The sequence below is a fragment of the Miniopterus natalensis genome, chromosome 4 (assembly GCF_054644295.1).
Source record: "Miniopterus natalensis isolate mMinNat1 chromosome 4, mMinNat1.hap1, whole genome shotgun sequence".
NCBI lineage: Eukaryota > Metazoa > Chordata > Mammalia > Chiroptera > Miniopteridae > Miniopterus > Miniopterus natalensis.
Genome location: NC_142084.1, coordinates 27475848 through 27499835, shown reverse-complemented (window position 1 = coordinate 27499835; position 23988 = coordinate 27475848). Strand labels below are relative to the sequence as shown.

The following is a 23988-nucleotide window of genomic DNA, read 5'->3' as shown; positions in this document are numbered from 1 at the left end:
TCCAGTACAAATAGCAAAAGAATTTCTTCATTTCTCCAGTTTCATATTTTCTGTAAGATTCACTATTGTACATTGAAAACCAGGCCACCGAATAAAACTAAATTTCCTCATGGGAAGAAAATGAACTAAAATCCCCAGTACACCATCCTGGGCCTGCACTCCTGCTTCTTGAAATCCCTGCTTTTTGAAAATGAAATACTTAAAAAAAAAAAAAAAAAAAGAAAGAAAATGAAATACTTTATACAAACTTCCTCAAGTGCTTGAACACATGTCCTCCTGACACACAGGACTTCAAATTTTATTATCTTGGGCAGAGACAGTCTGATAGTATCAACTCAGATTTGATCCTGAGTCCGAGGGAGCTGCAGCTGACCTCTGCAGCAACAGCTGTGAACAGTCATACCATTTCCTTGTCAGTGAGTAAGTCTACATGGGTTTACTGCCCAGTATTAGCAACCAGGGATGTAAGGAGAGAGAAAAAAAGTAAACGCTGAAGAGTCATGTGCTGCAATCCTCCAAGATAACTTTCTTTTTTCTTTTTCAATTGATTTTTTATTTTTTGGAGAGGTAATGGGAGAGAGAGAGAAAACATCTATCGGTTGCGTCTCATAAGCACCCGGACTGGGGATCAAACCAGGAACCTACGTATGTGCCTCGACTGGAAATCAAACCTGCAACCTTTTGGTGTGGTGGAGGACACCCCAACCAACTGAGCCAGACTGGCCAGACTGTCTGGCTTATTTTTAAAACCCCTAGAGTTGATCAGATAATACTCCTTAAAAAAAGTGATTATTCCTAAAAGTAGCTGGGGGAAAGCACCAATATCCCAAGTTAAGGGTCTGACACAATGCCCTCCCTCCACCTTCCACAGTAACAGTACCACTCACTTCAGTTGGCGGCCTGAGGGTTTTCCTTTTCATATTTTTTTCAACCAAGAGAATTTCTCCTTTACATATACCTAAAAATAAATTGCTGAGACCAAATGAATGGAAAGAGACGGTCTCCCTTTCCTGAAATTCAGCAGGAGAATGTTCAAACCATGACAGTTCTAAACAATGAATAAAACTAAACAGTCTTAAAGCTGCCACCTGATTCCGACTTTGCCAGCACTCTTCTGCATCACAGTGCTGACTTCTCTCCTGGGCTCTGTCAACAGCTCCACTTCCTCCAGCCCCTTCACCTCTCTGACAGCATTACTTTTATTAAGGAAGTCGCTGCTGAGAAATCTGACCCCACACCCCTGAAAAGGAAGGCATTCACTTCAGCTACTATGGAGCCAGGGATGGCTCAGGACTCATGAATGGGCAGGACGGTGGGATGGGGATGATAACTGGCATCTACACCAAAGGTTTATTATTAACCACCTCTTACATATGAGGAAGTTCACAAGTCATACTGTTAATAAGCAGCAAGGTTATGCACATTCAGTTTATTTTAAAAATCAAAGTAACTACACTGCTTTCTCTAAATAGAAAAGTGACTCATATTGTAAACAATTTCGACACAATACTGATTAGCATTCATTAGAAAGTAAAAATCACCAAAATGATGGTGCTATTAACATTTTAGGGAACAAGTCTCCAGACCATTGTAATGCACATTGTTTTACATAAAAATTGTGTTATTTATGACTGTTAGGAACCAAATTATTTCCCAGTAAATATAATACATGGACTTCTTTTAATGTTAATACAGGGTATCCCAAAAAATGTATACTACATTTTGAATAATTATTAAGGCAGTGTTTATTAAAATACATTTCATTTTCAAGATAGAGCTATCAGCTGTTAAAGTGTGTATACATTTTTTTTGGATATCCTGTACATATAGATATCTATCACCATTTTAATAGTTGCCCATTACTCTGTTATGTACATGCAGCATATATGTAATATTTACTCCTCAAAGCAACTCTTTAAGATAGGTAGACACCATTAGTCTTATTTTACAGATTCAGCCCCAAAACAAATCCTACAATGAACATTTTAAATTAACATCTTGGACTGCTTGTCTTAATATATCCTTGTTCTAATTCCTAAAAGTACAATTAGTAGAACAAAAGGTGAGTCCTTTTGAAGGAAGCTGGCAAGAACAAAATTATAACAGTATGATAAGCATGTAAATCATCTCGGTAATTCTCACATTTAACCAAAGGCAGAGGAATATAGTTTCATCTCCTTTTTCTCTTGATAATAAATTTATTTTTGGTGATGCTAAATTATGTGTGCTTGTGTGTGTGTCTATATATGAGTGTGTGTGTGTGTGTGTCTATATATATATATATAAAGTGCAGTGGTATTATGTGGCCTTGCTGCTAAGGAAACCTCACTTCCTACCTAGAAGTCTGGTTGTCAGGAGTGCCCTGCCAGGCATTGCTGAAATGGTAGAGACAGTACTAAGCCTCAACAATAGAGCACAAACCTCCAACACACAGAGATAGCCCAGCAACAGTAGCAAACCAATGGCTCTTTTTAAAAGCAGAACACTAAGAGTTCTTTCCTTTATCTGTCATTTCCAAAGTCTTACCAATCCCATGTTCAGTATCCACCAACGGCTCATTTTTAGTGGTAGCTAATTGTATCCACCTGAACCCAGGCATGACTTGTGCTATGCTCAGAAGTGTGTTTAATAATAGTTTTGTTGGAGTGCCTTCTTTTTCCTAAATTAAAAATACATTTGTAGATGTGGGACTACACATATGACTTTAATCAAAAGAAGTCTAAATTTTAATAAGATATTTTTTCTATTAGGGCACAATGGAGGTATACTTGGATGTATTTGCATAAGCATGTATGAAAGAAATTCAGGAAAAGGAAAAGGAAATTCAAAAGACTTAACTCCACATAGGATGTGTGTGCCCATTAGATATTGTTGCTCAGAGCTTAGCTTGAGTTTTTATGCAAGATTCAACCTGCATATAGGAAATGGTACCAAAACTCCAAATATTGGTAACATATTTGATAAATACAACTACCAAAGCATTTAGTTTTTAAATAATGAAACTACCAGCTTTATAGGTGTATGAAGTAAAAAAGACTGATGCTGGTGGCATAACTTCAAATGCTGGAAACTTTGAATAAAAACTCTATAGTGTACATTTAAAATAATATTTATTTAAGTATATCCATGAGAAGTGGTCAGCCCTAATAAAATTATTTTCAATGAAAAAAATGCCATAAATTATTTTGCTCTCATTAGAACATTCTCCTGAATAAGCCACATGATCTGAGATTTCCTTTTATAGAGGAAATCTCCATCTCTCAGAGAAGGTAACAGAATAAATAAAATGTGAAGGAACTAGAATTCAGCCTGAGAAACATTATGGAAAGAGGTGAGACTGGACAACCTCAGAATGTTTCAGTTCTTTATATAAAATAAATTCTCCAAGGCATAGAACAAAAAATAATGGAATAAGGAAGACAGGCAACACAAGGAAAAGGCGGGTGATGTGAGGGGAGTGTGTGGGTAGAAGGTTTCACATGTGATCAGAAGATCTGGGTTGTACACAGAAGAAGAAGAAATAAACTGAGAGGCTGTAAATCAAAACCTTGTGGGGGGAATTCAGGCAGCCCCCACAGGCTGTCAAGAATAAGTAACTGGAGCCTGTCTGGTGTGGCTCAGTGGTTGAGTGTCAACCCATAAACCAAGAGGTCCTCCTGGGTTCAGTTCCCAGTCAGGGGACGTGCAGGAGGCAGGTGATCGATGTCTCTCTCTCTTCTCACTGATGTTTCTACTTCCATATTCCTCTCCCTCTCTTAAAAAAAAAAAAAAAACAATAAAAACATATTTAAAAAAAATAAATAACTAGAGAATATAACTGAGGTAACAGAAGCCAGGGGACTAGGAATGAGGTAAGAGTAATCAATATAGGAAAAAAAAGTGTCCTTCTGTCCTCACCTATTTTTGGTATTTGATTAATTTAAGCTCATGGTAAAAGCACAGCAAAAACAAGGAGTACAGAAATGTGTAGTGGTAAAAGCAAGGATCCGGTTTCCTCTTCCAATCTACCAATTTTCCTTCACATAAACCATTTTCTTCCAGACATTTTCTGTTCTTAGGTAGATATATCCAAGCCTGTCCATTAAAAAGAACAGCAAAACGGGATTATCTTTTCTTGCTCGTTAATCTACTGGTCACAAATACATTAGTCTTTTGCTCACAACATCTTAAAGATACCATCGAGCCATCTGACAACCACAGAGCAGGTGGGCAGAGTGCTTCACAGTGACCTAAGGTAGCAAGATTTTCAAGATTCATCCCCATTCCATTACTCATTTGAACTTATAAGCAAGATTACTAGTGTGGGTAAAAAAAATTATTAAATGGCTAACGATTTCTCAACATTAACTTGTAAACAGTATAAATAGGAGTGAAAAAATATATCACTATCATTGACTCTTAGCTCTAAGCCAAACCACATACAGGGTGGGGCAAAAGTAGGTTCACAGTAGTTCAGATGGAAAATAATACCATAATTAATAAAAAAAATAATACAGAAATAAACTTTTATATACTCACAACTGTCAACCTACTTTTGCCATACCCTGTAAAAAAGGGCAGTTTCCAATTGTGTGTTGTGACAGTCTCTACAAAATGGAGGTCTTCATGATCTGCTGGACTAGATGGTATAGGTCCAAAGAACTGAGGATCTCTACTAGTTTCTTCCTACAGTTCTTAGTTCTGTCTTACAAGCACTTTCTAAGGCCTTTGCTAGCTTGCTGATAAAACTGGCATTTGCCACAGAATTTTCTTCTCCCCTCACCAAGCATGCCATGGAAAGTTTTAAAAATAGTTAAGATAGGTATTCATAACCTGGTGCTCCTGGATGAATGTAAAGGGACTGTGGAACAGATTGAAAACACAAGCAAGCTTTCATGTTTATACGCATTTTTACAGGAAAATGGTCTTTAAGATGAACCAATGGATTTGTCTTATTTATGTCTCCCAGGGCTTTTTCCCGCAAGAGAACAGAGCAGGTATTCAGCAGCATATAGTAGGTATTTAGTAAACAGAGAATGAATTGTATTTATCCTGTTCATTTACATTTTTTATATTGTTATATATTTTTGTATCCAGTGCCATGTATAAGATGAATTTTTCCCACAAGTATTCCATTGATTCAAAACTCATCTTTCAATTGTACTAACCTATGGCGGTAGCTATGTTCTTAGTACTATTTGTACATAATTTATGGAATGCCATTTAGTAAAATTTGTGACTATGAAAGGTGTTCAGTTTGCCCTGTAGAGATTATAGAAGTGAGGATTATAACGATACAACAGTTAACATCTATAATGCTGTTAAATGCTTTATAAACTATCATCTCATACAAGCTTTATCTTATATAAGCTTCATAATCTATGAAGTACGTATTGTTACTATCACAATTTTACATATGAGACAGTATTGTCCAGGGTGAATCAGCTACTAAGTAGAGGTGGGATTTGAACCAAAACAAACTGCCAAAATTCATAATCTAAACCATACTACAGAAAAATTATAATCATGAATATTACAAAATTGATAAAACATAAAAACAGCAAAAATAATCTTGTGAAGAAAGAGAATGTCCTCATCCATTTATTAATAACACATATCTCAATGGGTATTTATTTACTTTCTCAGAAAAGAAAAACAAACTTCAATATATTGGTAATTCTTTGCCTAGTTCCACCAGTATTGTGCTAATAAACATTTAACAACGCCAGAAAAAAAAAAAGACAACAAAACAGTGATTTGCAGTGATGGCTGATTTCCAGGTATACATACTCCTATAACAGCTACTGACATATGAAAACCGATTTGCAACATTCCTAAAATTTTAAAAGCAGCTCTTCCAAAGTGGCAAGAGCCAGTTTTAACACATCACTGGCACAATTCTAAATGCATCCAAATCAACACAAAGTGTTACCTGAAAGGCAGTTTTAAGTAATGATTACTCTCATGTAAATGTTTTCTTTTAAATCCCATAAGATAGCAATAATTGCAGCACATGGCATCACTCACATAAAGCGAGAAACAAGATTTTAGTTTCCTATCAGCAAAAGAACCTGTTAAGAGGATAAAAAGACAAACTACAGACTGAGAAAAAATATTTGCAAGCCGCATGTCCAATAAAGAAGGATCCCAAAACACAACACAACAGTAAAATAACAAATAATCCAATTAGAAAATAGGCAAAAGACATGAATGAATGTTTCACCAAAGCGGTGATATGGATGACAAATAAGCACATAAAATAATGTTCATCATCATTAACCATGAGAGAAATACAAATAAAATCTATGACGCGGTATCACTGCACACTTATCAGAACACCACATGTTGGCAAGGACAAAAACAAACTGGATTTCTCATACATTACTGGTAGAAATATAAAACGGTAGAGCCATGCTGTAAGATAGTTTAGCAGCTTTGAAAAATAGAACTAAATATAAATATATCATGTGCAGTAGGCAGAATAATTCACATCCTTCTCTGCATGCTGCTGTTGTTATTAACATTGTGTACGGGGTGGACAAAGGTAGATTTACAGGTGTGAGTATGTGAAACAGTTTATTCTTGTATTATTTATTTATTATTGTATTATTGATTTGTATTATGTAAATCTACTTCTGTCCTCCCCTGTATATTCTTATTCATTTTTTTAGATAATCTGTGACTCAGAATTAACTCTACCAATAGCTTTGGAGGTTATAAGAACACATGAAATTAAAACAGAAACACTCACTTTTTGCTCAGCAAAGTATGTCTGCTCTTCAAAACATACTTGCAGAGCATTGGAAATTACTTGGTAAAGATTAGCAAACTCAAGCTTCATTTATTTGCAGACCATTTTGTTCTCAACCATATAGGCTCTTTGTTTAACTAATGACCAGTGTTTTTATTGCCTTTCTGAAAAAGTACAATTTATGATTATGGTTTTGGAGTGGAATCTGGCCAGTGTAGACTGTTGTTAGATATTAGCCAATCAACAGAATTAAGCCAAAAAGACTCTTATCTCCATATTTTTTCAATTTTTGAGGTACTCTATAAAGTTTAGAATTGTTCATGGAAATTGGTAAGTCTTAGGTAAACTTAGTGATTAACTGGCTTACAAAATATTTAAAACATTTAAAGTTACTCCCTCAAATACAAGGATGTTCACACTATAGCTACACTAGTATTTCCTGACTTGGTAAAGAAAACAGGCAATGACAGATTAAATTTCAAACATATCTTCAATATATTTTTTGGTTCACTTTATTAAAGTTAGCTTATTGTTCTTTCCTTATGAATTCTTAAAAATCTTCCTCTCAGGGTACTTGGCTCTCTAAACCATGCCTTTTTCAAGTTTTACTTTGAAGGTAGAGCATTCACTACAAAAAATATGATTTAAAATCATGGAATGAGAAATTCATGTGAGGACACTGGGTCCTTATTATTATATTGAAACTCAAAGCCTATGATTTATTTACTTTTTGAAAGTAACTGACATCTTGTCACAGCTATCCTGCCTTGGAGAGGTTAAAAAGTTGTTCAAGTTCCAGAGCAAAAGAGAAGCCTCTAAACTGCCAACACGCAACGTGTCCGGACAAGCACTTTCTTTTCCAATGAAGTAACAGGCCTGCTTTTTCAGGGCAACCAAACTCAAACAATGAAAGGAAGGACTCCAAACCATGAGCAAGGACACAGCAAGGGCCAAGCTATGGTGCACACAGTAACAATCCCAACTGGGCAACCTTGGGAAAAGACACGTTTTCATGTTTTAATAGCTGACACATACATTTGTCCCTCAGGTCCCTCAGCTGTGTTATCAGTATATTGCCAGTATGCACTGAGAAGTAACACAAAGGGCTGTTCTGAACACAACATTCCCTTGGGCTTCTAAGATGGTGTCAAAGAAGTGTGGAGAAAATAAATGTGCCTCCTCTCAGAATACTGGGAACATATGAAATGGCTATGGTAGAAAACAAATTAACCCATACAATGTGGACTTTCCTTTTGAAACTGAGTCACCAGTGCTAGGGTTTTATTTCTTCATTTGATTCAGGGTTGGTGTGTATGCACTAAAGCCCTGGGAACTTAAGGTCATCTCTGAAATAATCATAACATGTAAACTGCTATACATCTCTTACTTTGAAATCTGGATAACAGAAAGACTAAGGTCTTGTTCCACATATCAATAAAAAAGGAGAAAGATATAAGGACACGGAATTAACAAAAGAAGTTCTATGGTCTGCAAAGGAATCTAAAGATGTTTTTCATCCTTTAGAAAAATAGTAAATTATATATATGCTAAAATGTCTGAAAAATTCAGTCCAGGAGAAAACCAAAGTCTGGTTTAGGTAAATATTCCACACAAAATAGACTACATCAAGGTAGACATTTTTATACATTTGACCATAAGGCTAGTGGATCTACATGTAGCTTTGGATTTGTAGGAAAGACAATAAATAAAACATTAGAAATCTGAGAATATAATTAAAAAGCTTCTATAACTTATTATACTTAGTGTTTATAAGAGTATTTATCTCAAATTAAAATTTTAAGGTGTAAAAATTAATGCAGTTATTATCTATATAGAGTTCTCTTTTTGTCTCTTATATTACTGCTGTAATTTCTTCCACAAGTTCAAAATAATGATGCTATTTTATTATATAAATAATGACTCTGAAAATCACTCAGTCTTTGTGGGTCATCTAAATCCTGAAAGTTCAGTGTGTGTAAAAGTCCTTTTGTATGATGTAAACTTTAACATTATTTTATATTTTAAGTCTGAACAGATCAGGATTTCTATTACTGCCCCAAACATCTGACCTTCCTTTCTTCCACCACTCAGTGTCACCACTACTATCTATGTCTTGAATCCACAGTCCTAATTTCATGTGGCCCTTTATCTATGTGACAGGAGACTACCACAAAAATCCCAGGATTCCAGTTCACCCTCATCTCCTGGATGCAAACCCACAAATGTCAACACATTTCCTAACCTGTCTCTTCCCACCCCTTTCTTACTCTATTCCATAGCAAGTAACAGAAAATATATTAAAAAGTGCAAATTTTAACATACCAATCTCAGGTGGGGAAAAGATCCAGTCCTAGGGTAGGAAGATTTTTGAGCTTTTAATGCTCCTACCTAGTGGTGATTTTGAGTGTTGTGTAAAGTCCTAGCTTCAATTAAATATGTCTATCTGAGAAGAAACAAACTCAGAAGCAGAGATACAATTCTCAGGAGAGGGTGGCAGGATCCCTTCAAACGGGGCAGTGGGCTCAGCAGGGTTCGACCAGGAAGCCAGAGACCCAAGGGAGACAGGATGACACTCTAACGAGGCAGGTATGCATGTGCACATGTGTGTACAATACATGTGCTCACCACAGTACCAAACAAACTGGGCACATGACGTAGGGAGGAGGCTCTGAGCAGTTGTACACTTAATGTCTTCAACTTGGTTTCTATTATCCTCTTAATGTACAGTTATGTCAAAGGCTTCAAGATTCCAGAGTTCTTTATTGTTTGATGTTATTTAAATAGAATTTGTAGTTCAGCATTCAAAAACTTACCTTATAGAGTTAGCACTTTTAATTTTATATAAGTTAACACCTGAATCTCTCTTCGCATATCCATCCATGGAAGTAAAGTATATATGCTTAGGAAAAAGAAACTAGAGTGAAACTAATGGACATGGTTAGTGAGTCTAACAGGGAATTTAATATTTTTGCCTTTTTAATCTTATTTGTCTTTATAATATCTGCTACATGCAAATGTCTATATTCTCTTACCCTAGGGATGGATTTAAGCATAGAAATGAATATTAGAGATAAGTAGGAAAAATATACAATTATAATACTCACTAATGGTATGCATGTTATCTGAGCTAATATCGTCTAAAAAGGCACAAATACCACCCTAAGTTTTTTGTATTTAGTGGACTGGTGGGTTGTATTATGTACTTCAAATGTATTTGACTACTTATAATAAACCCAGGTATGGCCAATATAAAGTATGCAAATCCAAAGGTTTTAAACAACTATTTCAAACAACTAATGACTGTAATAAAGACTGTTGGGCCCAGCTGGCGTGGCTCAGTGGTTAAGCGTCGACCTAGGATACAGGAGATCGCAGTTCCATTCCTGGTCACCGCACATGCCTAGGTTGAGGGCTCGACCCCCAGTGTGCAGGCGGCAGCCAATCAACGACTCATCATTGATGTCTCTCTCTTTCTCTCTCTCTCTCTCTGAAATCAATAAAGACATTTCCCCCCCAAAAAGAGACTGTTGGTGTTCTTGCTTGTAATTTTAATAAAAAAACAGGAGGAGGAAACTCATTCTTTTAAAGCAAGTGCGAATGCTAATACTGGTAAGATCATCTTCAGTGAAACTAAAGGACAGCATTCTTGCCTAATATTATTAATAATCTTCTCAACTCATTTTATTTAGCATTCTGTGTTTAAGAGAGAGCTTTGTACTGCCAGAAAAATTATTTCCAAAAATCTAGAAATAGTAAAGACACTATGGCAAGAATCTTACTAACGCATCAGTGGTGGGAATGGAAATTACAGTGACATTGTTTCTAATACTATGAATTGGTAATGAACTTGGGAAATCTCAGAAGTATGCTTCTGTAATTTCATTTTACTATCCCTCATCTGATCTTCATACCTGGTTATACCTGCCCAACACACAACAAGTAACCAAGATCCTTTTATGCATGCACCATATGAAATTTTAAAGTTCATAAACAATGGTCTAATGTGGGGAACAATTATGTGCCCTTTCTTTTTGTGTAAAATGCTCAGGAAAATTATGTTAAATTACTTAGCATTAAAAAAAATCCAATCTGCTTCCATGTGAAAGAGGTGTTTGGCATTCTAAATAAACAGAGTCTGCTGGTGGGGTGGGGTGGGGTGAAGGTTCAGGAGTGGGGATGGTGAAATAAATTACCAACATTTCCAGGTTGGGAAGGGAGTGTTGGTTTCTTTTCAGGTCAGACTGGCTGTCGCCAACAATCCTGACAGGAAGAGTTATTGGAGTGATGCTCTACCTGTGATGACTGAGGGCCATGGAGACAGCGGAACAAGAGGGAAATCGTATCCTAATGCCTGGTAGATCACCACCAAAAGAAACCTGTTATCTGGGCTTTGTTTTGCTTTATTTTTCTTTTCGTGGGAAGATTAAGATTCTTATCTTAATAAGATATGTTGTTAAACTTGAATTTTATATGTTTGTAATCTAGATTTTCAAACCAGAACTGTGTACCTGCACATACATAATAAACTCATAATCCCTCTCTCTACATGCACTATGTTTGGAAACATGTGCTACTGAGATTCTTCCATCCAAAAGGCCTGTTAACTAAATCTGACATTTTTAATGGAAGTTTTAAGCAATTTATTTTAGTATCAGATGAATTTTAGTGTGTATCTTATAAATTAGCTTTGACAAGACTCAACTGAGTTCTCAGGATAGCAAATAACTATGAGAAAAGGGAATGTTTTGGATCAAGTCTTCTCTATGTAAAACAAATGGTTTGACATATTTATTTGTTTATTTTTTACTTGACTAACTGGCATGATGCCTTAGTGATGACAGAAGTGTGTAAAGTACTCATGCTTTTGTCCTACTTTGTCAACATGTTTAACTGCTAGAGTCACCACTTGATATCGATCATTAAGCTATTATTAGCTTAATATCTTTTTAGAAAATAAGAGGGAATGAATAAATGGAAGGGTTTAAAGTTACTTGATAAAGTTTTTGCCTTATTTTCCATATTTGCTATTTAAAAATAATATTATGGGGGATATCCTAAAAGAAAATCTATGTATAGATGGTAATTAAGGAATATTATTCTAATTGTAAGAGATCATTATTTTTTGTTACTACTTCTACTACTGTTAATAAGTACCAGTCTGGCCTAAGAACCTAGAAATGGAACTGTTTGGTTTTGTCATAACCGTAAAACTAGGAAACCTCATGTCTAAGGCCATGCATTGATCATCAATTTTGAATTAACAATTAAAAAATTTAAACATTATTCAAAAGTCCAAATAAGTGAACTTGTTAATTGAATGCAACTAAAATAATATTTTTCCTTTATATTTTTTTGAATTTTTCAAATCCCTTAGATTTTATATAATTCATTAAGACAGATTTGCTTTTCCTTATAGAGAAAAAATATATATTTTTAATGGTCCAGTGTTACTGCAATGCTAAATATCTCCTTTTAAAAAGCTACTGTAAATGCACCACTAAGGTGTCAATTAGTTTTTCTTTAGCCCTTATATCTGAACTTGTTCTTTCCTTGCTAACCCTACTGTTTCTTAGGTTAGGAAAGCCGATGACTCTCTCTGGCATTCTCGCACTCTGAAATCCCCAAAGCCACCCAAGAACAAACACTAAATTGCATCAATTCTTTAAGATTTCCAAGAACCACTTATAAAACATGGTAAAAGATAAAATAAAGCAGACTATGAGTTATGTATTAACATGGCAACTATACAACCCTGTTAAGTTACCTTATAAAAAGAAATTTGATGATTAGTTTGTCCCTCTAAGACGAGTCCACATAACAAGACATTTAATATAAGTCATTTCAAGTTGTTGCTTAATAAAGCCTTATGATCCAATAAAGAGCAAAAAATTAATTACTTTCTTACCCTAGGAAGCAGTGGAAAGTAAGCTGAGAGGCTGATGGAAGAATACTTGCCCTATTCCTTTTAATCCACAGGGGACACTGGTTCTGATGCCATTTAATCTCTTTGTCCCCCTTTACATTTTAAAGCCCGCTTGGCTTAAAAATGTAAGTTTGTGTGTGGTCTGTTTTCAGGAATGATTAACACAGAGTATACATGTGTTGTTCTTTCCTTATTTAGGTAAGTGATGACATTTCTATACTTCTAATTTTTGAAGCATAATTTAAAGATGTCAACTCTGGTTTAAATTTTGATGAACTATAACTCTGTATTTTATGTCCTTTTTCACATTTTAAAAAACAAAGGTATACTGCATATTAGAAGTTGAGATCAATCTTCTTTGCTTTTTCTCTGACCTAGTGAACCTTGCTAGTAATCGTACACCAGAGAACAACTTTGAGAACAATTTAGTCTTATTAAATGCTTTAAAATGTTTAATAATTTATTCATTGGCTGTTAAATGAACATTACGCTTTTTTCTTATTTGTGGTACTTTAAAAAGAAGCTTGCTATTTACTATTATGACATTCAGCACCTAAAAGTCTATTAGAAATAATCAGTAATAATGATTATCTTCAATCTATATTCTCTGCACATTGCATTGTAGGTCAGTTTCTCATATAGGTAAATATATAAAACTCTTGAAACATTAGGGAGTGTTTAAAAAATAAAGACTTTAAGAATACTGTTTTCAATTTCCTAGATGTTTTCTGAGTACACTGAAGTCTGGAATATTTATTTTAAAGCTGGTAGCACTGCATTAATGTCACTAAGGATGCTAAAGTGTACTTACATGAACAATAGCCTATTGAAATCAGTACCAGGCAGTTTAGCTTCAGCGCTCAAGTTGGGTCATTCTTACTGTGTTAATCTGCAAAATTTATAATTCTCCCCCCAAAATCATGTTTCAGCACAGTTTTACTAGAAGCTTCAGGTTTCCAAGACAATGTGTATTCACATGGAGTTTACTGGTATCCTCAGGAGAATTAGTTATTCAATGATTGAGCAAGCAAAACATATAAAAACAAATGAACAATGTACTTTTTCAGATAAAGCCTAGACTTATTTCTTATTTACTCACATGAGTACCTTAGAAATATTAGGCAAATATTCTTTATGGTTAAATTTAATGACAAATTGATATATTCTTAAATGGACTAGTTTATTTACCTGACAAACAGCCTAATCAAAGATAGAATAAAAAACTGGATTTGGAAAGAAAAATACATTGACTTAAAAATATATTGAATTCAAATAGAGTTAAAAAGTAAGGATAAAATAATTGAACTTTTATGTAAATGAACAGTATTTTAGTTAAAGAATGCAAGCCTGAATGCTGGTGGTTGCACTTTTTATAATGGGGGTCTGGGTCACTTGAACTAACCCTTCTGCTCCAAGTAACTAGAAAAACTTAAGGAAAACATCTAGTTGAAGAAATCAGAGAACTGACAAGTAATAATGCAGTCAGCACCTGAGAGAAGGAGGTGACAGAGATGGGTCAGCGTTTCACTTGGGAACAGCTCCAAGTCCTGGAAGAAGAGATCAAGAGATAGGAAACTGGCTGCCCTTTCAACACACTTATGGATCTAGGAAGAGAGAAACTGGAGTTCGAACCCACTGAGGGGAGTCCAGATAGGAACACAGGGAGGGCAAATGCTCCTTACTGCAGTGATGAGGAGCTTCTGTATCTGCGCTGTCCAACCACAGTGCTCCTCAACCACATGCAGCTCTTGAGCACTGGAAATGTGCCAGTGGTAGAGTGAAGAACTCAATTTTAAGTTGTTTTTAATCTGATCAATTTTAACTTAGGTAGTTACATGTGGCTAGTAGCCTCTGTACTGAACAGTGCATATCTGTATGAGGAGATGTATGAGTTATGTCCATTGCAGTACTAAATATTACATCAGAAACTCCAGATGGAGAAAAGGGAAACCTTTAAAGCATTTAATAGAAAATATGATTTGGGGTGTACAGAAGGATTTCTTTAAGGAGAAATAAAAAACACAAAAAGAAAAAGACTGATAAATTTGATTACATTAAAGTGAAAAACTCTCCTACAATACAAGTCCACATAAAACAAAGTATAACCATAAGCAGCAGGACTGGGAGTGGACATCTGAGGTATATAGGACTAACAAGAAAATAGTAATTAGAACACAGGAAGACCTAGAAGTAAAAGGAAAAAAAACACTCATAGAAAACAACAACAAAAATAACAAAAGATATAGTATTTGGGGGGGGGTGTGTCACAAAATAATCCCATCTTTCCTATCTGAACAGAGCAGGAGATGGGAAGGAATGAAGGAAAGGGGGGAGAGGGCAGGCAGGAGTGGGGAGGGAGAGCTCTATGAGGGCATGAGAACATAGAGGGGTAAGAAATATGTACATCAACAGATCAGAATATGAATTTTCTTCCTGAAAATGCAGTTTGTCAGTATAGCTACAGGAGCTTCCTAAGGCTCACCTCTGAATCAGATGTGCTCACCTACCCAGGCACTGGGGGCTAAGCCCACAGAGCAGACCCATGAAAACTCTGCCTCTAGGCAGTTCCAAAAAAGAAAAGAGCCCAGAAAGGGGTTGAGGTGGACACGCTGGTTCCTTTGTCCAAACCAATCAGGTAAGATACTCCTCACAGAAGTGATGCTTACATCGTGGAGCTGGTAATACTTGACAGATAAAGGCAGGGTTTCATTTCTTCTGTGTATGAAATCACTTGTACGAATCAAATAGTAACTTCACTTTAACTTTTAAAATGATTGACTGAACACAAACAAACCACACCTGTCCTTTTTGAACTATTGTCAAACTGCCTGTAACTGATACACGCCTGCCAGAAGTTAGCAGTCCAAAGTGCTGCCTAGGCAGCAAGATGAGGGCATTTTATTAGAGTAATGGGTGAAGAGTGACATCTCTGTGGAATTTTGCATGGAAGCAGTTTTTTAAATTTCTGTACTCTTCACAAACCCACATGACAAAGAGTGTACTTTGTAAAAAATATGAACAACAAAATGCTCCCACTACTACTAGACATTACAGAAGTCAGGATTCTAGCTGATAAACCCACCCATAGTAGCACCTGACTTCCTACAGGCATAGTTAATTCCTCTTTCATTCCTGTGAATACCGGCATTATTAACCCCATCTGCTAATCTAAGAAAGGAAGTCCTTTCACTGAGAAGGAAGAGTAGAAGATAGAGGTACCTTCAGGCCCTTTCTCATTCTGCTACCTCTATTAAACGCACACAGGAAAGATGGAAATCTAACCAGAAAAGTGATACTTCAAAGTCTTTCATTCATCTCTATGAAATCTGGCCACGACCATGAAATCAGATGAGGTTCGATACAGAAAGCATACTGCTTTATTTTTTGCTTCGATCATTAGTGCTGAGATAGAAAACTGATGAAATAAAATCTGACACATATTTTTTTGGAATTAATTCAGATGCTGGTCTGATGCCAAAAGTGCTATTACTGAAGCAGAGCCATATCCACCACTCCAACCACTCTATGCTGGTACACACAGCATCGTCAGGAATGTCCCTTCCTCATCTCTTAAACCACACCTTACCGACCGGTCACAAGTATACATGTGTTTCTGTGTCTAAACATTGCTGACTGGTCATGAGATAATTCGTGTCTGTACTTACATTAATTTAAGTAATTTTAAACACCTTGCTGACCAAAGTAGCCAGTCGCAAGGGTGAGTTATGCCTTGAAATAGCCAGTCAGCACGGTTAACATGGGAAGGAGAGAATAGTCAGTGTTATTATAATACCCTGGAACTATTACCAAGGAACAGTATATTTCCAACATTCAAGTGACCTTAATAAATGGGTAAGATTCACACAAATTGGGATCAAACTAGTAGAAGATCCAGGCATCAAGGCAGTGGCGGCAAGGGGAAGGCAGAGACTGGGAACGAAGGCTGGGGCAGCCGAGGTTGGCGACTGCAGAAAAAACAGTGGCAGAAAGCTTGTTCAGGGTATGGCCACCCCGAACACTTCATTTTCATATTTGTGTGCTAAGTAAAAGTTTCTGCCTGTGGTTGACAAATTGATCTGAATGTGACCAGTGTAAGCTGGGGGTTAATGGAGATTTCTGGGGATAGTTAGGCTGGAAAAGCCAAGTTAAAAGAAAAGGCACCTGAAGGTGCTAACAGAAAGAGACAGAGGCTCTTGTAGGAAACAACTTAGGAGGAACTGAGTGAGGGTGTCAGGCTGAGGAGGCCAGGCATTCTATAAAGGGGAAATAACATGTACAAAGGCAAAGCCACGAAGATATGTATGCAATTACTTTTCTGAACCAAAGTATTGGGAGCATAAGACACTATTAAGTGTCTCTTGAAGATCTTAAGATCCCTCCCTACACGGTGAATTAGTAAAATGAAGGGAGAATGAATGGTACATAAAGATGTGCCTGAGGGCTTAGAATTTTAATATCCAGTAACCAAGTATGTAATACTATTTTCTAGATCTGAAATTTCAAAAAATATTTAAGTAAAGCATATGCTGACACCTGAATTCTGAAATTCAGGAATTATATCAAGAAGCCAATAAGCAAGCCTGGCCAGGAAAATCAGGGTGTGTTCCTATTTAATATTATTTTTCTGCTACTTCCTATTAATATGGTTTTGCAAAGGATGGTGCTCAAAAAAAATCTGGGAAGTGCTCAGCAATGTCCACTTTTTGCCTCTGCCTGTTTTATTGCTACCATCTGAATGATCCTTCTTTCTCTGATATTACTGAGTGGATCACAATGAGACTACCAAAAAGACAAATACAAGACTTTTCTTTCATATAAGGAAAGGACTAGAGAGTGTTTGTACAAAAGTCCCATCATTTCTTAACCTTTCTCCAACCATTTATCATCTGCCTCTGCTCACTTGCTGAATTAACCTTAATCAACACAAATAATGTTTTTATGAAGCTGTGGATAAAACCGGCAAACATCCTTGGAGAGCAGGGAAAGAGTAACCAGGGAAGAAAGATGACAAAGAGCAGTGAGAGCCATAACCACCAAATATGTTTGGTTCTTTAGTGTTTCATAGGTATTATCTCATATACTTAAAACAAACCTGTAAGAGGATGTGGGTTTAGGAATAATCAACAGAAATTCACTTGATAAACCTGCAAATTTAAGGATTTTGTCAAATGCCTCAGTATCACGGAACAAGAAATAGCTGATTTACAGAATTAGGGACCCAATACAACATCTAGTATTCTACAACCATTTGGATGCCTACCTATAAACTGATACCTTTAGATTTGATAAACAGGTAAATTCTCAAAACAATTATATATATATATATAAAATTTTTTTTTTTTAATATATCTTTATTGACTTCAGAGAGAGGAAAGGAAAGGGAGAGAGAGAGATAGAAGCATCAAGGATGAGAGTCACTGATCGGCCGCCTCCTGCACGTCCCTGACTGGGGATCGAGCCCGCAACCCGGGCATATGCCCTGACTGGGAATCAAACCCCAATTGCCTGGAACGCAGGTCGATGCTCAGCCGCTGAGCCACACCTTGCCGGGCCAGAATTATATTTTATGGTCAGCATTTTAAGACAGAAGTGATCCAAATAGACTTTTGGAAAAGATCATTAAGTTTCAAGGTAGGAAAAAGGCTATGGGGAAAAATAGTGCTAAAGTGGAGATAACGTGTAAAGTCACAGTGAGATTCCACACTGCCATAAACGTGTAGGTCATGCTGTATCTGTGACTGGAACAGCTCATGAAGAAAAATAAGAATGACAATCCTTCTGCCAAAGATTCTGGTTCTTATTTTGAGTATACTGCAGAAATGCTATTAATATTTTAAGACTGTTAATATTTTATGAGTTACTGTTTTTCTTTAAGGATATAGATGTTTAAAAACAAATATGATTTTATGATAGACAGTTAAATGTCAGAACTAGAAAAATGGTTTACAGTTTTAATGTTATAATAAAAATCATTGGGAAAAAATCGCTACAATAGCAAGCTGTAGAAAAAACTTTGTAGGAGTGTATCTGTACTATTAAGGAATAGATACTAGAATATATAAATCTTCAAAATTGTAGATTATTAAATTCACATGGACTATATAATATTGTGTTCTAGTTATTTAATAACTGGAGATAAAAGTGAAAGATTAAGAATAAAAGTAATTTCATTTCCTTTCTTTTTTTCCTTAAAATCAAGAAGCATAATATTTAAAGGCCAGAATTCGGCCTCCCCACTCCTTCCCCTTAGGGCATAAAGAGTTGTGGAGGATCATTTTAACTTAGATACAATTATTATGTATAATCAGCAATAAATGTAATTTTGATGCCAGAATTTTTTAAAACTTCAAACAGAAATATTAAAAATTTACTAATATTTTTAATAAATTCAAGACTGTACTGTCTCCATACATATTCTATTTACAAAGAGAAAATGATGTACTTTTAAATGAAAACCTCATATATTCCTGGTTAAAAGCAGAATTCAGCAATCGTAACACACTGGCCACTCCATGTCCTTAATGTTTTTTTCTTTATAAGTGGTTTCACCACTCCAGAATGAACTTAGGGAATGACTACAGATGCAAGTTAATGCAAATAACTTAATAAAAAAGGGAGATGAAGAGTAGTAAAAACTTACAGAAAAAGTGATTGTGGGAGATTTGTTCCAGAGGGCACAGTAAACACACATGCACTCTATAACAAACAGCAGTAAAAACCAGGTAGTTGAGGCCCAGCTTCTCCCTTTTGTGGTCATTTATATTTTTGAATGCCTGGATTTGCTGGCTACCTCATTCACAAAGCAATGATAACAAAGTAGGCATTTAGAAGATAATAGATGTGGCTTCTCCTCTGTCTTTCCCTTCATTTCAAGGCATTTCTCCTTTCCTCTTTTCTTTCCTCAAAAAGCAGTGTCTAGGAGCCAGGGCAAAAATAAACTAGTCTTTTATGCAGCTCAGTCTGCCTGCTCTCCTCTCTCATTCCAGGAAGCGCCATTCATCAGAGTTTTGCAGGCACACATTTCTCCGACCACCTCCCATACCAGTACCCCATTCTTTGAAATGCCAAAAAATAGCACCACCTCCCATACCAGTACCCCGCTTTGAAATGCCAAAGAATAGCACCACCTCCCATACCAGTACCCCATTCTTTGAAATGCCAAAGAATAGCACCACCTCTCATACCAGTATCCCATTCTTTGAAATGCCAAAGAATAGCACTTGGTGTTCTCCTTATGATTAAGGTAACTTCTTAGGAACAGCCCCACAGACTTTATACCCTACACCCCTAACAACAGATATGTTCATTTCTTTTATCACTCTATATCATGAATACAGTTTTCATTATTTTCCTTTTATCATCCTAAAGGTCAATATTTTGCAAGAATGAAACCTTCAGGAAAACTACAAGCTACGACTGAAGGCATACAATCAGACACTCCAACTTGAGTTCAAATTTAAAATGATATATCTTTTTGTTTTATTGTTGACATTATTACAGATGTGCCCCCCCCCGCCTTGGTCCCCTCCCCACCCAGACCCCGCCCTCTCCTCACTCTGGCCCTAATCACACTGTCTGTGTTAAAATGATATATCTTCTAAAAGAGTATTAGATTTTAGAAAACTAAAGTTTACAAATTAGAAGAGTATGTTATCTTTGAAGAAAAGAAGGCACCCCAGCTTCGACATGTCTACCAACTTCTACTAGAACAGGTTATAGTTATTTACTAAACTCTAACAGCTGTCTTAAAGGCAGAATATAATAATAATGTCAAACTGCCTCATAGTCTGAAAAGCCAGTATCTTTCAGAAGTAAAAGTAAAACTTCCATCCTTAATAATTTTTATTCTACTTTTCCATTGCTATGTTAAAATCATCCTTTACATCAATTATTCTGTAGTCACAATGTTCATCTAAGAAGATGAATCAATATATTATTAGTACCAATAATACTATTATCAATTGTAAACTAAAATGAAAATGCATGAATGCTCTGCCTCCAAAATAATTCTTACAGCAAAATTCCTAGCCTATTATGTTACTATTAAAACCTAAGGAAATTTTGGTATTACACTATTATTCATGAATTTGTGACTTTGAATGTTTAACCATATTAGCTATAGAAGATTCAAAGTTTGGCATTTTGATTGATATTATAAATTTGGTCTAGTTTCCAAAAGAAAATAATAACCTGTATGACACTATGATACATTCCTTAAATATTGATGTTCTGACTTCACCTAACAAAGGTCCCTTTGAAACTTATCTGGAGAAGAGTTCTGATAATTTGTAGAGAGGCCAATACAACACTTACCGTCTAAGTTACTTTTAAAAGTAAGAGCTTATTGTGGCACTAAAATAATTTTTTATAATTTTATAACAATGAAACAGGAACATGTTTTTATCTTAGAAAATCAAAGCATACAAACTGTAATACCTCCTACATGTTTAAGAAAAGATTTCTTGCTCTGATGTCCTGAGAGGAAAATAGGAACATCTGACACCGAGGCACACTAAGGTCCTAGAAAAGTCAGCAAATATTTGAGTGGCTACTATGTGCAAGGCACTATGTTAAGAACTGGACAGTATATTCTAGAGAGCAGCCGATACCACTAGAAAAGAAACTGTCATTAAAATCTAGAGCTAGGTTCTGGCTGGAAAAAGCTACCTTAATTAACTGGCAATTGAGTATCTACTATTTTCCAGATGTTAAACTAAGTATTATTGGCCTTATTGGTTGTTATTTAGGCTAGTGGTTTTAAATAAAAAATATTATTTTCCTATAATAAAATTTATAAAGGAAAATTCAGTTATAAAATCACGTAGTTTAAAAGGATAATTTTTTTGTAGTTTATAAAGGATTTTCATTTAATACCTACATTTCAATTAGAAAATGATTAAGCAATTTTGAGAGGTAAGCAGAGTTGGTGTCATTTCCTCAATTTGATGAAGAGGAAATTGAAACTGAGAGTGGCCTGGTGGCTTGCTTGAGACCACAGAGTCTAATAAATGGCAAATCAAGGACTCAAATTCAGACATTCTGACAGAGCTCACATGACAGATGGCTTGGCCCTAGGTAATACTAATCTAGGCATTAAAGAAATTTAGTTATAGCACAACCAAATTAATTTCTGTAATAACTAAACTGTATATCTAAAATGATAAAACAAAAGCAAATGCCTCAATGTTTCATAGATTCTCACGCTGTAAGAGACTATGAGGTGATCTTCATAAAAGGGCAAGAGAAACCAAGGCCAATCGTACCAACTGCCCCAAATCACAAGTGCATTTGGGCAGAGCTGGGTCTAGAACTAAGGGTGCACTTAAAACGACCAGTGGGCCCAGTCTGTTTTATAGGCCCCTCAAGTTTAGAATGGCTACTAAAATTTTAGGAAGGTTGTAAGAAACAGAGGGAGAAGAAAAAGAGGGGAAAGAAGATGTCAGGGTGGGAGTGCAACAGAGACCCTATGTGTCTGCAGAGCCTCAAATACTGACTCTGGGCCTTATCAGAAAAGGTTTGCTGACTCCTGTGAGATACTGAGACCTAAGAACAAAAAGAACACCATCTCCCAGAGCCCTGGTATATCAGGTAATGATACAATCTTAAAATATAGTTAAACTTCTTTATAAAGGGGGAATTAGAAACAGTATCCCTTTCTCCTTCAAAACACTGAAATGTTTTAAGGTAAACTGATTTCGGGTCTTAAATACCTGTATTCTCAGTAATTTTTCTGTTTGGAGAATCATGGGATTAACTACTTGTCTATAATGTGCAAAAACATAAGAACCAGAATAGAGAACTCTAGTATGAATACCAAAAGTAAGAATTTACCTTGCCTAGGTAATCCCTTCCTCAAAAAACAAATCAAACTCTGGCCTACGTCAGCAGTGACCCTAGATGACTTCCTACTATAGTGCCAACCACAATGCCTTTTAAAGTCAAATGCCTGTCCCACATATGAACCTCTATAAATATGAAATGTCTCCTACCACCACAGTGGCTAAAGAGTTTTTTGTTGCTCTTGTTGTTTTTAAAAAAACACTTTAGTTCCAAATGTACCTGTAAAATAGCTAAATCAATGGTTATACTACTAAATTCTTTATTAGCTTTCCCTTTCCTTTGGTATCACATGCTCAAAACACCTTCTATCCTTTCTGATAAAATTCCCCTGGAAAGAACACTATTTCAAGTTAATGATTTTAACAGACTGTCCAATGCTCTATAAGCACTAATTCTTACAGCAGTTGCAAGAGGGTGACATTTATGATGTGTGGGTGCATGTATGAAAAATTGTGTCAAGTTCCATTCCTGATATGGAGATACTAAATAAAGTCCTACTTAGACTGTGTATCATTTAGTGATTTGAAGTTAGCAAAAAACCACATTTAGTTATTTAGGTGTGGAAGCCACCTGTCCACTCCCATTCTGCCTCCTCCAGATTGCTAGGGTCTGCAGGAAAAACTGCTGAGGTTCTGGTCTGGTTAGGTACACTATTTTTAAAAAGTTCCTCAAAAGGTATTCATTCTTTTTGGCTTCTTACTGTGTTTTATAGCCCTGGGCCCAAGGACAGAGCTATATAGACAGGACATATAGACAACCTAAATACATCCGTGAAGGAGAATTGGTGGGGGGCAGGGTATAAAACCGTAATACTGTTCATTGGCTCCCTCTATTTCATAAGCTCAAAGGCCATGGAGGCATTTTCACTTGCAGGTTAATGGAATGGAGTGCACTGCAGCTGTGAGAAACCTGCCTGTAGGTACTGATGGAAGCACGGGGCCTGTGGAATTACAGACCATTCTGTACAGCTGCAGCAGTACTGTTTCTCTAGTAGTCTTCATTGTAAACATAGTATATCAGTCATGTTACGGGTTTAAAAGAGGTAAGGAGCTATCATTGTTAATACTGTTTTATAGGAAAATGTGAATTTGGACAATTTATACAGATGAACAATTTTAATTATATTGTTGACAGTATTACAGGTGTCCCCACTTCCCCCTAACTTTGCCCCCCTCCCACCCAATCCCCTCTCCACCCCAGGCATTCACCACACTATTGTCTGTGTCCACGGCCTATGGATATATGCATATAAATTCTTTGGTTAATCTCTTCCTGTCCCCCCAACCCCTACCCTTTGAGATCTATACAGCTCAATTTTGAGAACACAGTTCCTTCTTAAGCCTATCTACATAAAACAAATGTGAAATCTACTAAATATTTTTAGAGATGAAACACATAGAACTTTTAGGAAATGAAACCCAAAAGTATAAATGAATAAATTCTATAGGAAACAATGGAGCTTCTCTCAAGAAAATAGAAGTCTTACACAATACAA

The 23988-nt window shown here is 36.0% G+C and overlaps 1 protein-coding gene across 1 annotated transcript in view; it reads right to left on the bottom strand.

The window, feature by feature from the left end:
* The window catches only part of AFG2A (AAA ATPase AFG2A), a 235958-nt gene that overhangs the window by 66887 nt on the left and 145083 nt on the right, over positions 1-23988 (bottom strand). The window lies entirely within an intron of this gene.